At 40.2% G+C, this 15,473-nt stretch overlaps 1 protein-coding gene across 4 annotated transcripts in view; it reads right to left on the bottom strand.

Moving 5' to 3' along the window:
• LHFPL6 (LHFPL tetraspan subfamily member 6) overlaps positions 1-15,473 on the bottom strand; it is a 274,269-nt gene that overhangs the window by 175,301 nt on the left and 83,495 nt on the right. The gene's annotated exons all lie outside the window — the stretch shown is intronic.

Here is a 15,473-nt window from a genome sequence, read left to right as displayed (position 1 = left end):
CCAAACTAATTAATGAGCATCTCTGGGAGTGGGGCCTTGGCACTCAAAAAAATTTTTTTTAATATCCACGGTGATCTCATTGCACAGTAGGGTTCAGAATGGCTGTAGAACTAGGAAGCAACTACCAGCAGGTCCTGAGTAGCCCTAGCCATGGGAAGAAACAGTATTTGAAAACACAGGTCCATAATCAAATTCTACAGAATCCTAAAACTGTATCTACACAGCTACTGAGTCTTTGTCTTTCTATTTAACAGTTGTCTTACCTTCACAGATCTAAGGAAGCATAAGGTATCTGTGGCCTTTTAGACAGATCATGCAGACAAATCAGAGACAGAGACAAAGACCCGGCTTACAGCTTTCATCAATATTTCTTTCAAATTTAAACTATAGGAGTCTGCGCTGTGGCTAAGCAGGTAAAGCCACCACCTGCAGTGCTGGCATCCCATATGGGCGCTGGTTCTAATCCTGGCTGCTCTACTTCTGATTCAGCTCTCTGCTATGGCCTGGGAAAGCAGAAGATGCCCTAAGTCCTTGGGCCCCTGCACTTGTGTGGGAGACCCGGAAGAAGCTCCTGGCTCCTTGCTTCATGATCCGGCTGTTGCAGTCATCTGGGGAGTGAACCAGCAGATGGAAGACCTCTCTCTCTCTCTCTCTCTCTCTCTCTCTCTCTCTCCCTCCCTCACTCTCCCTCTCCCTCTCTCTCTCTCTCTGCCTTTCAAATATAAATACATAAATCTTTAAAAAATTTAAACTACAGATGCCCTATTTTTAAACTACTACACTATCCATGGTTGCTTGTTATAATATCTATGTGACTTTCAATCTGAACTGAATCCTAATAAGTGGAACTTCAGAGTGGCTATATGTAATATGGCCAAGTTCCATGGTTGACCCATCATTCATGGTATGTGCATTCAAACACCTCTCAAGTGTTGACAAGGAGAACAGAGGTTAATAAATGAGAATCAGATTTCCTCTACTGTATATGAACTTTGGCTTGATTATCTGGCTCAAATCTCTGATCAATAACAGCTGCAGGATTTTCACAGCCAGGGGACAGCTCATAAAAGATGCTGTGGGGCTAGCAATGTGGCACAGCAGGTAAAGCCATCGCCTGTGACACCAGTATCCCATATGGCACCTGTTTGAGTCCCAGCTATTCCAGTTTCCATCTAGCTCCCTGTTAATGCCTAAGAAAGCAGCAGAGGATAGCCCAAATGGTTAGCCACTGCACCCACATGGGAAACCTGGAAGAAATCCCTGGCTCCTGGCTTTGGCCATTATGGTCATCTGGAAGGGAACCAGTGGATGGAAGATCTCTCTCCCTGTCTCTCCTTGTCTCTCTATCTATGTAACTCTACATTTTAAATAAAATAAATGTTTAAAAAAAAGAGATGCTGTGTGCTGGGTTTGTTGTGTGTGTGTTTGTTTATTATCCACATCTACACAAAGAGCAATGGACGGATGCTTTTCTCAAACTAGAGAAGTAAATTATAGCAATGATAAAGAGTCATTATCCACTTGACTACTGACTATCAACAACACATCTTCCCATGCCCACTACAGAGCAGTTGAAAGATTCTTGAGTGTGGACTTGATTTATTAGTCACTTATTTTCTCAGAAGGTAGAGAGAAGAAAGAGAGCTATGATTCACAACTTAATTCTGACTCACCAACAACTATAGACCAATTAGTGAAGGGAACACTAATGGGATCCTGAATGAAAGTGGATGCCTCATGACTCCTTTTTAACACCCTCTCTCATTATTTTTGCCCAGTGCATTTGCTTTCTAATTGCTATCACTACAATCCTACCTACTCCAACCCCCCGTTCACATACTCAGCCTCTCATTAACCCATTACTGTCATGATCACTGTTGTGAGTATTTAGCCTTCCAACATTTCCAATGTCATTTTCCTCCTCCAAAGACAAAAATCTAGCTTTGTGTTAACAAGCACCTAGCACTCACCATGTGCTGGGCACAGTATACATGCTAAATAAATGCTAATCCAGAAAATCACCAGAACCACCTTAAAGGGTAGTTAATATTTTAACTTTGTTTTATAGATAGGTAAACTGAGGTAATGAAGGTTTTAGCAAACTACCTGAGGTGACAGTTAGCAAGTGGCACAGCAGGATTCAAGCCAGTGTAGTCTGGTTCCAGAGTCTGTATTCCTATCCAGCAGAATGCTGTTGTTGGCATGGCTAAGTCATAACTCTATTCCAACATTATTGTATACTATGCTCCTCCAAGCACCCCATGTTGTGGTTACAGTGAAAACTTACCATTACACATACACAGCCTGCATCAACAATTCAACTCCCCATATACATACAATGTCCTCACACAGTCTTCCACATCAACTTTGAAACCCAGTTTGCACACAACCACTGAGATGTACTGTCCCCTGTTCCTCCACACAAGACCTACTTCTTCCCATTTCAATTTCCTTGAGTCTCTGCATATCCAAGAGAAAATTCACTACAGTTTACATATAATGAGTTACCTGTATATTTATCTGTTTCTCCTCCCCCACAACCACCAAAAGTTGGCTATGGGACTTAATTCTGGAGAACATTCCAGAGCGGTGTAAGAAAAAAATGTAAAAAGACTGAGAGAGAAATCCTAGGATTGGAATTTACTTCTTCATCATTTTCTAAAATAGCTGCTCCGTTCTCTAAATAAGAATACAAAATAGTATCCAATTATTTCACAAAAGGTGAAAAAGCAAGTACCAGTTCCAGAATCAGGACTGGTTTTAGAAGAAATGAGAAAAGAGGAACAGAAAAGGGCTTAGTGGGGTAGAGCTTAAACTGTATAGAAAGATGCTATAAATGAGCTGTGTGAACTTCAAAGGAGAGTTAACATCTTAATGCTGAAAAGAAAGGACCGTGTGAATAGCAGCATTACAGAGGGACAGAAAAAGATGGCATGACTACAAATAAAAGAGAAGGAAAAGCAAAAGCCACTGACAGAACAGCTGAAATACAAATAGGCCATACTTTCAAGTATGATGGTATGAAGTCTGCAGGGGACGCTTAGATCAAGGGAAGACAGAAGCTAAGGACTACAGGAGGGGGCGATGTGTTCGAGAACTGCACACACACATCCTTCAGTACCCGTGAAGTGTGTGTTCCAGAACCCTCCATGGTTACCACAACCCTCAGGTGTTCAAGTTCCTCACACAAGATGCATTATTTGCATGCAATGCTTAACACAATGTAAATACCAAATAAATGATACTGTATAGTTTAGATAATAAGGACATGTTCAGTTCAGATGCAGTATTTTTGCTTAAGTCTTTCCTATCTGCTGTTGGTTAAGTCTACAACTGTATAACCCTTGGATATGGGAAACCTACCATTTTCAACTAATATCAACTTAGTACCTGCACTGAGGAACTCCATCTGTACTGTTTTTTTTTTTTTCACTCTGATTTGACTCAATATAAGCATGGCTTGTTTAGCAGAGTTTTTTGTTGTTCTGCTTTGTTTTGTTTGTTTTTAAGGAAAAACATAGTTCACAGGTAGGACCTAGAAAGAAAACAAAAAATGTGGGCCGGGGAAAAATATCTCCAAGTATGCCCACAGAAAACACAGTTATAGGTGTATCTTTCAAGATTCACTGCAACTGCACATCACAGAATTTACAGGCAGTTGACATATTTGGAGCTAGTCCACCACCTTGCTCAAAGGCACTAAAAGAGAAGGGATCAAGATCTTGATTCAAACCTCTAGAACATTCTCCAGTTATACATCTGATCTGTGTATAGTATTGTGCAAAAGGAAGAAGGTCCCTGGCCTTTCTTAGAAGACCACTGTCTTCTAAGGAATGGCATAAAGCCACACTTGATAGCTTTCTCCTTTTTTCTAAGCCATGTTGGATTTGGTGGCATAAGGAGAAATAGCTGTCTTGCTGTCATAGAGTATGGAGGTCATCATCAGAAGAGATGGTCATAACCCACCTGAGTAGCATTAATTAACTATTTCTGTGGTAAATGTTACAAAGTAGTAGAAAACAGCACTAGGACAGCATATAGCTTGCGATTCCATACAAGCCAGGTATCAAAAATAATAAAAACATAAACTCAACAAAGGATATCAAACTTACCAAATAATTCTATCATCTACCAGGAATGGCAACTTAGCCATGCTGCTAATGGCCAGAAAAATAGGCTCTACTGACATAAATCAAAGAGAACATGACTGGCAGGAAAAGCAAAACGTAGGGGCTGGTGCTGGGGAATCCCGATTGCTCTGTTCCAGCTCTCTGCTGTGGCCTGGGAAAGCAGAAGATGACCCAAGTCCTTGGGCCCCTGCACCCACGTCGGAGACCTGGAAGAAGCTCCTGGCTTTAGATTGGCCCTGCTCCAGCCGTTGTAGTCATTTGGAGAGTGAACCAGTGGATGGAAGACTTCTCTTTCTTTCTCTCTGCCTCTGCCTTTCTGTAATTCTGCCTTTCAAACAAATAAATAGATCTTTAAATTAAAAAAAAGCAAAATGTATGTGAGGTCACAATAAGTCACAATAAGTGCTCTGGGCATCTGAGTTCTACATAAAGGAGCTATAGAGGAGCCATGGCCTGCGGCAGAAGGCCGCAAGAGAGGCCACCAGCGACTTTCTTTCCAGTCTGATGCAATTTTTTTTTTTTTTTTTTTGACAGGCAGAGTGGACAGTGAGAGAGAGAGACAGAGAGAAAGGTCTTCCTTTGCCGTTGGTTCACTCTCCAATGGCTGCCCCGGCCGGCGCACTGCGGCCGGCGCACCATGCTGATCGGAAGGCAGGAGCCAGGTGCTTCTCCTGGTCTCCCGTGGGGTGCAAGGCCCAAGTACTTGGGCCATCCTCCACTGCACTCCTTGGCCACAGCAGAGAGCTGGCCTTGAAGAGGGGCAACCGGGACAGAATCCGGCGCCCCGACCAGGACTAGAACCCTGTGTGCCAGCGCCGCAAGGTGGAGGATTAGCCTAGTGAGCCGCGACACCGGCCCCTGATGCAATCTTCTGAGTGACCTGGTTTTTGTTTTATATTTTTTTTAAATATCTGAATCAAAATTCTAACTCCAGACCCCTTTAAGAGCCATTTTCATTACAGTTCCTAATCACAGGTTTGTTTCTGGGGTCACTATTCAAGAAAGAATATTGTCGTTTCCAACAATCAGGGTTCAAAAATGAAAAGTCGTGAGATACAGTTCTCATTTTGAGTTAAAATTTATATTAAAGAGATAATGAAATAACTAATTTCTGTATCTTTTGTCATTGTATTTCTTGAAGGGTATTACCCAATTGGGCAGTGATTTTCTCTATATTTAATTTTATCTTAAGCCTCATGGCAGCCAGAATAAATTTACTGTTATTCTGCTATTCACTAATTCTAGATGCATCACATAAGGGTTAATTTAAATAGCACAAAGCCACTATAGAGTGTGGGTGACTGCTAAAAGTCCTGAAGTATCTACATAACCTTGTGTCCTCTTTATGCACTAAAGAATATTGATGATAAAAAATACTATGAGTGACCAGGCCAAAGATATGGCCAAAAGCCGTATCATGCATTCAGGGTGCTTTTCTTCTTTTTAAAGCTGATGCATTAAGAAAAGTTCACAACTGTCTGATGGAACAGTACACATACAAGCTATTAATTAGCACTGCTGACACAGTAAAAGCACAATCCTCCTCAAAAGTCATGAGGTTACAGTCACGTAATGTAATTTTCCTGTCTTTACCTAATACTCAGTGGATACGGGCAGGTTAAGGACCAACGCTTCCTCTTCACAGAGAAACAACACTGCCTCAGAGGTACTAACTTCACAAATGCAGCATCCTAGAAGAATGCAAGGGCTGCTAGTGAAAAGGAAGACTCTCACTTTCCTCAACCAACACTGACTCATAAAACTACCTTTGCATTGGTTAGGAACAAATACATGCAATATCATACCCTCAAATAGAAAAATAAAAATACCCTTGTAAATTAGACAATGCCCCAATACTGACCCATGAAAGCTCCAGGAGCTTATTCACTGCCGTATCCCAAGCCCCTACCATGGGGATTAGCATACAGGGCTACTCAAAAATTCCTCACTAATTTGACATGGACTGAACAGCATTTTAAGGGGTATGTATTTATAGCAGATATGTAAATACAGCTAAAGATATAAATAATGTATACGACAGCAGTTGGAAGGAGAAACTGATTTTTCTATACAAAAGAGAACAAAAATGAGGCTACACCAAGAGCAACAAAAGCACCAGTGTTTTAGACATATTTGGCGCTATGAGTTTTGTAATAATTACTCTAAAGTATCGCAGTGGGAATCAGTAACAAAGGTAAACCTGCAACTACCAAAATGAGGACGACGGCAAATTCACTGGATTTGAGTTCTTGGCTCTTCCTGCCTGCCGAGCCCTCCGTCGCGCTCCCCTGCGACCGGGCAGCCACTTCGTGTTAGTGTGGGGCTGCCGATGTGCTGACTGCACACGACAAGGTTAGAGGCTAGAAGAGCAGCTCGTGAAGTCCGACACGCATTCATTCTGCCCAGCTCACTTCTCCTTCAGAGCCATCAAGCTAGCACCAGAGAGTAGTCATTGCCACCGAAATTACATGCAATCTCAGTTTAAATCTGTAATTTGAAGGTTTACAGTGAATCTTCACTTACATAAAGAAACATTAAAATATATAATCTAGGATTCTGAATACCTTCAAGAATCAAACAGGAGATACTTGAGAGAATACTGTCCTGACTTGCTTTGATTCACTTAAATTGACCTTCAAGTTAATATATTTTTTCAAATTTCAAAATGACAAAGTTAGTCCAATAATTTGTTAAACTGTGCCTTGGGTTTTGCATATCCTCTATTTTACACAACAACCATTATGACTCCTTGGAAAGTGCTGGTACTTCCATGGCACAGTAATTTTTGTAAAAATGTATTTGAAGGACAAAGAGTGAGATATAGGGGGAGGGGCTCCTATCCACTGGTTTACTCCCCAAGTGCCCACAACAAGAGAGGCTGGGCTGGGCCAAAGCCAGGAGCTAAGAACTCAATGCAGGGTGGGTGGCAGTGACCAAACTACTTGAGCCATCATCTGCTGTTGCCAAGAGTGTGCATGAACAGAGGCCAGAGCCAGAGACAAATGCAGGCATTCCAGTGTGGGACACAGGTGTATTAACCTCTAGGCTAACTGCCTGTTCCCTGGCTCAGTAGTTTTTGATATACTATACAGTATAAATATCTAGAAATTAGCATTCTGGGTTAAAAGTTTTGAATGTTTTCTTTGGTGTAATCATAAAGATTTCTTGTTGAATGGATGTACACTGCTTACCTTCTCCAGTGGCTTCCTTTACTCAACTGTTGCCCAGCCCACAGAGCTTTCATTTACGCCCCAACGAACAGGTCTTTGACCTCCATGCTGTTGCCTGAAGCGGTCTGCTTTTAACCAATACTGTGGCAGTATCACACAATAAGCAAAGGGGAGCTTTGTTTGACTCTAGGTTAATGGAAAGAGGCAAAGAGCTCCTGTTGGGGCTACTTCATGTTCGTGGATTTCAGTCTCCTCCCACTCTTTGAACTACTGACATGATCTCCTGTCTCCAAACACAAAATAAGTGTGCATTCTGCAACCTAATGAAACTTAGATTTACCTCCTTGAGTATCTGACAACATGTCTAGGATCATCTCGTTTCCTTTCCTAAGATAGATTTTTGCTGTTAGATTTGGACCTACATAGTTGAGGCCGATTCCACAGGACCACACTGTGCCCTCAGAAGCATAGCCAATTTAACACTGTGTGGTCAGAACAGCTTCTGTCAGGTTTCAGGTCTTGTACTGAACCTAAGAACTTTCTGAGATTGGTATCAAGCTGAAGGCTACTTCTGGTTATATACTTTTCATTTTTCTGTTTCCTTGTGACTTAGCTCTTACAGTTGCTTCTAATCTTCCCAAATAAGACTATAAAATTGGTAGAACAGAGACAAACTCTCATATTTCTCTCCATGTCTAGCACAGAAACTTCCCACATGCCAAGTTGTCAGAATTGCAGATAAAAGAATTTCCAGTCATTTCTATTTCTAATTTGATATTTAATTTCTCAACATTATTTCTATAAGATTCTAGAACATAAAATTTTAAGCTAGAAAACATGTTACTTTATTTTTTATTTGTACAGATTTGATAGTCCTGGTCAAGTTCCAAAGCCTACAGAATCTCATCTCCTCCCACTTGAGGTGGTCCTACAAAAAGGGAAGTCACAGGACCAGTGTTGTGGCACAGCAGGTTGAACCACCACATGCAAAGTCTGCATCCCATGTAGGGGCGAGATTCTCAGCCAGCTCCCTACCAATGTAATGGGAAAGCTGCAGATAATGGTCCAAGTTCTTGGGGTCTTGCCACCCATGTGGGAAATCTACATGGAGTATGTGGCTCCTAACTTCAGCCTTGCCCAGCCTAGGCCACTGTGGACATTTGTGGAGTGAATCAGTGGGTGGAAAATTTCTTTCTGTCTCTCCCTTTCCTTCTGTCACTCTGCCCTTCAAATAAATAATAAATAATCTTAAAGAAAAGGGCCATTACCATTTTGACTTCCATTGAGGGTAAGAAAAAGGAACGTGAAGTTTATATTCTGAATCAAGCCAGAATTCAGATGGATTACTGGCACAGTCCCCACTCTGGCACTCAGAGCTCAGGTCACTCCACACTCATTTCTATACTCCAGTCCCATCCTGTCTCGTAAATGAGACTGAATCTTCATTCTAACAGAGATGCTAACCATCTACCCAAACTGCTCCTCTCCCCTCCATCTGACAGAATATCTGAGAGAATATCTCTGGATACTGCACCAATTGACTCAGAATGGGAAGTGAGAGTCCTTCTAATTAGGTCTCATGCTACCTCCTAGAGTCTTTAAAAGCAGCCTGGAGACTCCAAAGAGGAACAGTCATGACAGGCCCAGAAGCATCCTACAGAGCTCAAGGGCCAGGCTGTAGGGCATCCTTCTCCCTCAGAGGGAGAAGTAGCTACTGAAATACAGCAGGGTCCCTGTGAATGTTTGCTTATAATATGGCCACCTTTACAAATAAAACCAGAATTTTCCCATCTCTCATGATATTAATAATTATTTCCACTTTACAGAAAGCAGCAGGCAAGATAAAACATAGTGGAAAATAGAATATATGAGCCACCTCCCGCACATTTGGGGTACAATTCTTGCACTTGTCACCCCTGTTGACAAGCTTAAAATAAAATCATGATTTTTATTTTTAAGGCTCTAGATATTCTTCCAGGAATTCCCTATAAATTCATTTTCCTCCTTTGGCAAGAGGACCTAACACAACACAGAATAGTTTGTTTATTATGCTGCTTAGATTCTGGAAGGGGAAAAAACATATATGATTTGATTCTCCAAGAATTACTTTATCTTGTCAAAAGAGAGAAAGATGGCTAAGGAGTGCAAGTTAGCTTTTGTTTAAGACAGCTGGAGCGCAAGCTTACCATCTCCCAGTACCTAATTAGCAGAGAAGCCACTACCAAAAAATTGCATGCAAAACTAATGACAACTCCCTCATTTCTATGTAAATACATTTAATGACAGAGATCCTGTGTGCCTTGTGAATATGCATGCATGAGCTCCTACCATGTCCAAAGTCCTACAAAGGGTGAAGAAGAGAACTACTGATGGATGAATACCTAGTAGGCTCACACAGTGTGTGTAGATGTAGTACTGCAGATATATAAACACATTCTCATTAGAAGTCTCAAGACATAGCATAAACAAAGAATAAACCCCACTGAATTGATTTAGCTGGATGTTCTTATCTCCAATACACAAACGGGGAATCCAGGATTTAGAAGAGTTAATTAACTGGCCTAGCTAGTAAGAGGTGGAACTGGCATTCGAATGAACTCTATTCCACTCTCACTTTTGCTCTTCCCAATGTACTGAGTTGTTTTCTCGGAAACAAATACAAAATAATACCTTGTACTCAAAGTGCTCATGATCCAAAGGGAGAAAATGCACAAACAAAATACTCAATGACAGCACAATGCAAATGGGCTGGGGAGTAGATAACATAAGAGAAGTTTTGCACAAAGTTCCAAGAAAGATTTATGAAAGAGGTAATTTTATGCTGAAGCTTATCCAAGCAGTAATTTATTTAATCCAATACTCTAATTGAGCACTATTTATGTGCTGTGCATAGTAGATGCTCAATAAATAACTGCTGGCTACTAAGTAAATATGATCACTTTGGTGGACATAAAGTAGGAAAAGCATTACTAAAGAGGACAGTAGCATCTGTAAAGATATAGACACACCAAAAAACCCAGACTTCCTTCCAGCAACTAAGAGGGTGAGAAGGGGAGTAGGAAGAGAGGTACAGGCAAAAACAAACTGGAGCATTGTGTCAGCCTGCTAGCACCACTGTGGCTCAGGAGGTATTCTGTCCCTGGAAACCTTCCAGCGTGGGAATTCAAGATCAACATCACACCCCACAGATCCAATGGGCATTATCCACTATATTCTCAGAGAACAGTGCTCCCATGGAATGTGGCAATGTGGAAAATAAATACATTATAGCATTCTTTATCATTGAAACTGGGGAAGTATCATATGAAAAAGTTCCTAAAATTTGCAGAGGGACTCCCAACATCTCAGACAAAGGAATTCCTTGGAAGACATTCACTGTCACAGCTATAGAGGTGGTGAAAGAATCAAGCAGAAACCCCAGCTGAAGTCACTGCCTCCTGCTTACTACAGACAGAGAAGATAATCAGTTAATTAAAAATTCTAACAAGGACAGTATTCAGGAGGTATCTACAGTAATACAAGCAATACACATTTAACTGGCTAAGTTTTTTAGACAGTAATTATTTGCAAGCTAACTCATGCCAGGATCATGCATTATACCTAACAAACTATAGCTTTTTCCAGTTATCTGGATGAAGAAAGTTCATTGGCATAACTTAACAAGTATAGATATGACACATACCTAAGTGACATACTATTAGGAATCATCTTTTTTATTTTATTTTTTTCAGGAAATGCTACACATGGTTTATAGCAGGAAAATGGTCTGTACTGATAGCAATGCATTTTTTAAAAATTTGATTTAATTTATACACGTGTCATATATTTCATATATCCAGATTTAGGAACATAGCGACACTTCCTCTCACCCTCTCTCTCATCCACACTCCACCCATTCCTCCTTCTCTCTCTCACATTCTCACTTGTAATTTTTACAAAGATCTATTTTCAATTTAGTGAACAATCATGTAGTTAACCCTACACTTAGTAAAAGAGTTCAAAAAAGAATATAAAGAAAACAAACAAAAAAAGAAAACACTGTTCCTCAATGGAAGAGACAAGGGCTATAAACAATCATCAAATATTGATATGTCTATATCACTCTAATATATTACAATTCAGGTACTCTATATTTATCTCAGATCAGAGAAAACATATGATATCTATCTTTTGGGGCCTGGCTTATTTCACTAAGTATAATGGTTTCCAGTTGCATCCATCTTATTGCAAAAGACAGGATTTCATTTAGTTTTACAGCTGAGTAGTACTCCATAGTGTATATATACCATAATTTCTTTATCCAGTCAACAGTTGATGGACATCGAGATTGATTCCATCTCAGCTATTGTGAACTGAGCTGCAACGAACTTAGGGGTACAGGTAATTCTTTCTTTTTTTTTTTTTTTTTTTTTTTTTTTGGTTTGGGTGAATTCCCAGGAGTGCGATGGCTATATCATGGCAGGTCATACGTGTATTTCTGAGGTTTCTTCATACTGTCTTCCACAGGGGCTGCACCTGTTTACATTCCCACCAACGGTGGACCAGAGTCCTTTTTCCCTACATCCTTGCCAGCATTTGTCATTTCTTGATTTCTGTATGTGAGCCATTCTAATTGGAGTGAGGTGAAACCCCACCAAGGTTTCGATTTGCATTTCCCCAGTGCTTAGTGATCCTGAGCACTTTTTTAAGTGTCTGCTGACCATCGGAATTTCTCTCTTGAAAAATGCCTGCTCCGGGCCATCAAAGAAGGAGGTACCTTTCTCTGAAGGGAGGAGAGAACTTCCACTTTGACTATGGCCTTGTGTAAATAAGATAGGAGTTGGCGAACTCAAGAGGCTTCCATAGCCTTGGCAGCTCATGACAAGAGCCTCGGATGACTACTGACACCACAAACAAGAGTGTCAATTGTTAAATCAACAACGGGAGTCACTGTACACTTAGTCCCCATGTAGGACCTCTGTCCTTAATGTGCTGTACTATGTGAATTAATGGTGTAACTAGTACTCAAACAGTACTTTACACTTTGTGTTTCTGTATGGGTGTAAACTGTTGAAATCTTTACTTCGTATATACTAAATTGATCTTCTGTATATAAAGATAATTGAAAATGAATCTTGATGTGAATGGGATGGAAGAGGAGGTGGGAGATGGGATGGTTGCGGGTAGGAGGGAGGTTATGGGGGGAAAAGCTGCTATAATCCAAAAGTTGTACTTTGGAAATTTATGCTTATTAAATAAAAGTTTTAAAAAAAGGTTCTGATATACAGAAACAGGTGGTAGCTTTGGTAGGTTAAAGGCTAAGTTTAATGCCCAACAACTTACTGTTAGTCACAGCCCTGCCTGCAGACACAAAACTTTCTAAAAACCACTCTGCTTTCATGTGAATCATGTGGGTTACCAGAACCCCAAGGCTTTAAGGTCAACTGTTGTTTTAAATTGACTTTTTTTTAATGTGATTTTATTAATTTTAGTTCAATTTCAGGTTTACTGTCAACTTACTACCAAGAAATACCAGCCACCCAAACAACACAGCTTTGTTTTTGTTTTTGTTTCACAGGCAGAGTGGATAGAGAGAGAGAGAGAGAGAGAGAGACAGAGACAGAGAGAAAGGTCTTCCTTTTTGCCGTTGGTTCACCCTCCAATGGCCACTGCGGCCGGCGTGCTGCGGCCAGCACATCGCGCTGATCCAAAGCCAGGAGCCAGGTGCTTCTCCTGGTCTCCCATGGGGTGCAGGGCCCAAGCACTTGGGCCATCCTCCACTGCACTCCCTGGCCACAGCAGAGAGCTGGCCTGGAAGAGGGGCAACCGGGACAGAATCCAGCACCCTGACTGGGACTAGAACCTGCTGTGCCGGCACCGCAGGCGGAGGATTAGCCTATTGAGCTGCGGTGCCGGCCACAATACAGTTTTTGTCTCACATTTGAAGTACAAGTGGAACATGGTTAGATCCAATAAGGAGGTTTAAACCTTGGGCTATTGCATCGCCTTTCAGTAAGAGAGTAAACTAATTGAATTAACCGTTAACTTGCTGAGGGTGAATGTTGGTTCAACTGATTTGTGTCTCAAGGTTGGCTGTCTTTTCTTCTGTCCAATTATAGTCCTGATTAGGAACTGCTAGTTCCATTAAGGAAGGCTTATTCTTGGAGAAGTCTTCTACTTGGCAAAGGATATACGACTAACAACGCCCTCAAATTGAACCTCCAAATGCCCTCTTCCCTTAAGAATCTTCATATCTATTTCTAAAGAATCTACATTCTAAAATGACCTTGAAGTATCTTTGAAGTTTAGTAATTAACATTCCCCTATGATCCACTTCCTTTCCTCAGAAAATATTTCTTTTTTCTTAGTCATCTGCTTTTATTTGAAGGACAGTATGATAATAAATTACTAAAAGAAAAACCAAGTCATTAAAATAAAGTATTAGCATTTGAAAGATAAATTTTGGATATTATATATCTTTACCTATAGAAGGAACTGTGACTTTTTGCCTTTCATTTAGCATTAGCCTTTCATTTTATAAACTTTTTAGGATGATGAGATATATAACATTTATAATTAGAAAAAAAAAAGAAAAATGTATGTTCCAGTCCTTTGCCCATTTCCTCACTAGGTTGATCACTTTGCTGTTGCTGAATTTCTCCAGCACTTTATAGATTCTGGATGTTAAACCTTTATTAGCTTCAAACTTTGCAAATATTTTCTCCCATTCCATCAGGTGCCTCTTCACTTTGCTGAGCATTTCTTTTGCAGTGCAGAAGTTTCTCAGCTTGATGTAATCCTATCTGGCAATTTTGGTTTTGATTGCCTCTGCTTCCGGAGTCTTTTCCAAGAAACTCTTGCAGAGTTTCCCCAATGTTCTCTAGTAATTTGAGGGTATCAAGTCATAGATTTTAGGTCTATGATCCATTGTGCGTGGATTTTTGTGTAAGGTGTAAGGTATGGATCTAGTTTCATACTTTTGCATGTAGAGACTTAGTTTCCCTAGCACCATTTGTTAAAGAGACTGTTATTGCTCTAGGGATAGATTTTAGCTCCTTTGTCAATGTTAAGTTGGTTATAGATGCATGGATTGATTTCTGGAGTTCTACTCTGTTCCATTGCTCTACAAGTCTGTTTCTTGCCATTTCCAGGTTGTTTAGATTATAACTTCCCTGTAGTATATCTTGAAATTAGGTACTGTGATGCCTCCAGCTTTGTTTTTGTTGTATACGATGGCTTTAGCTATTTGGAGTCTCCTGGGTTTCCATATGAATTTTATCATTTTTTTTCTAGATCTGAAAAGATTGTCGGTATTTGATGATCACACTGATTCTGTAAGTTGCTTTTCATAGTATGGACGTTTTGAGGATGTTGATCTTTCCAATCCATGAACATGGAAGCAATGTCTCCTTCTATTTCTTTGTTTTGTTATTATCATCAAAGATCTTTGAGACTCTTGGTTAAATTTATTCCATTGTATTTAATTATTTTTGTAGCTATTATGAATGGGACTGATTTGAAAGTTCTTTCTCAGGCAAGACATTGTCTGTGTATACAAAGGCTACTGATTTTTGTATGTTGATTTTATATCTGGATACTTTACAAAACTCTTTCATGATTTCCAAGTCTCTCAGTGGAGTCTTTTGAAACCCCATATAGAGGATCATGTGATCTGCAAAAAGGGATAGTTTGATTTCCTCCTTTCCAATATGTATCCCTTTGATTTCTTTTTCATGCCTAATGGCTCTGCCTAAAACTTATAGGACTATATTAAATAGCAATGGTGAGAGTAGGCAACCTTGTCTGTTTCTAGATCTTAATGGGAATGATTCCAGCTTTTCCCCATTCAATAGAATGTCTGCTGTGGGTTTCTCATGAATTGCCTTGATTATGCTAAGTAATGTTCCTTCTATACAGTTTGTTTAAGGTTTTCATAACAAAATGGTGCTGGATTTTGTCAAAAGCTTTCTCTGCATCTACTTACTGTATGGTTTTTGTTCTTCGGTTTATTAGTGTGATGTATCACATTGTTTTGCGAATGTTGGACCATTCCTACATACCAGGGATAGATCCCACTTGGTCTGGGTGAACAATCTTACTGATGTATTGTTGGATTCAATTAGCTAATATTTTATTGAGATTTTTACATCTATGTTCATCAGGCATATTGGTCTATAGTTCTCTCTGTCGTATC

This window comes from Oryctolagus cuniculus, chromosome 9, assembly GCF_964237555.1.
Source record: "Oryctolagus cuniculus chromosome 9, mOryCun1.1, whole genome shotgun sequence".
Classification (NCBI taxonomy): Eukaryota; Metazoa; Chordata; class Mammalia; order Lagomorpha; family Leporidae; genus Oryctolagus; species Oryctolagus cuniculus.
The sequence above is the reverse complement of the archived record's forward strand: the minus strand, read 5'-3'. Positions and strand labels throughout refer to the sequence as shown.